This window comes from Schistocerca piceifrons, chromosome 3, assembly GCF_021461385.2.
Source record: "Schistocerca piceifrons isolate TAMUIC-IGC-003096 chromosome 3, iqSchPice1.1, whole genome shotgun sequence".
Lineage (NCBI taxonomy): Eukaryota > Metazoa > Arthropoda > Insecta > Orthoptera > Acrididae > Schistocerca > Schistocerca piceifrons.
The window spans coordinates 170,190,635-170,192,231 of record NC_060140.1 but is presented as its reverse complement, the minus strand read 5'-3'; the positions used below and the strand labels follow the sequence as shown (position 1 = coordinate 170,192,231).

The 1,597-nt window shown below is 37.8% G+C and overlaps 1 non-coding gene across 1 annotated transcript; it reads left to right on the top strand.

Annotated features, from left to right (window-relative positions):
* The first annotated feature begins 1,082 nt into the window (after positions 1-1,082).
* On the top strand, positions 1,083-1,157 carry Trnal-caa. Its single transcript has one exon. It is a non-coding gene; the product is annotated as a tRNA-Leu (tRNA).
* Positions 1,158-1,597: the final 440 nt, after the last annotated feature.

The following is a 1,597-nucleotide window of genomic DNA, read 5'->3' as shown; positions in this document are numbered from 1 at the left end:
ATTTGAAAGAGAGTATTCCAATCAACATTGCTGAAAGTTTTCTCCAAGTCTACAAATGCTAGAAATGTAGGTTTGCCTTTCCTTAAACTTTCTTCTACGATAAGTCGTAGGGTCAGTATTGCCTCACGTGTTTCAACATTTCTACGGAATCCAAACAGTATAATAATGATGATAATAATAACAATAATAATGTATGGCATTTTAGATTATACACATACATATACAATATATTTACAAGATAATGTTTAAATTTGGCAACCAGACTGCAACATCTGGTGTCACTTCATGCAAGTCTTTCAGACCCCTTTAAAATCATCTTTGCAGTACCTACACCTACATACGTACTCTGTAAAACAGTATATGGTGCATGGTGGAAGGTAGCTAGTTCTAGTACCAGTCATTTCCATTCCTGTTCCTCTCCCACTCGCAAATGAAGCAAAAGAAAAATGGTTGTCTTTACACTTCTGAACAGGCCCTATTTCTCTTATCTCATCTTCACAGTAAGTTCTGGAGAATCATTTTGCAGTCAGCTGCAAGTGCCGGATCTCTAAATTTTATCAACAGTGTTTTGCAAAAATATCACTGTTTTACCACCAGGGGCATGCATTTGAGTTTACAAAGCAACTCCATAATACTTCCATTCTGATCAGACCTATTGGTAACAAATCTAACAGTATGCCTCTGAATTGCTTCAAGGTCTTTCTTTAACCCGGCATGAATCAGGTGAGAAATTGTTATACCAGCTATAAAGTGGGTATGAGATACCTGAGTCTCTGATAACGAATTTCTGATACTAGAATCATATTTTAAGTATTTTTTTTACTTGGGATTTTAATAATGGTGCCTATTAAACAAGATGAGTAAGTAAAATACTATGTTTAAGACATAAAACCTTTTTTTGGATGCAATACAAAATTCGAACAAAATTACAGTTTTCAGAATGAGATTTTCACTCTGCAGCGGAGTGTGCGCTGATATGAAACTTCCTGGCAGATTAAAACTGTGTGCCCGACCGAGACTCGAATTCGGGGACTTTGCCTTTCGCGGGCAGAAGTAAAGCTGTGAGTATCGGGCGTGAGTCGTGCTTCGGTAGCTCAGTTGGTAGAGCACTTGCCCGCAAAAGGCAAAGGTCCCGAGTTCGAGTCTCGGTCGGGCACACAGTTTTAATCTGCCAGGAAGTTTCAAAATTACAGTTTCTTTGATTAATTACCATAATGACATTATCTTCAAGTTATAAAACAGAAAAAGAAAATAAAAGGTCTTATGAGATCAATTAGCTCAGTACCAACATTACACTTACCAATCAGTACATTCTTCGCACACAAAAATCACACGCTCCATGCGTATTAGCTTACCGCACTTCAAACAACAATATTTCGTTTTCCTGCCTTTTTTTCAGTACAGTCACCACACTTGACATATCTACCAGTCATTTCTTTTGGAACTGGCAATGAAGTTTCTTCTAGCTGATCAGCAATCCTACTTCGAATTTCCCTTGGAAGACATACACCTTCTTGTCTAGTGCGGAGACTATCATTTATCAGATTCAGATCCAAATTATGAATGAAGTCTCGGCGCTTCATGCGTGTTTTGACAT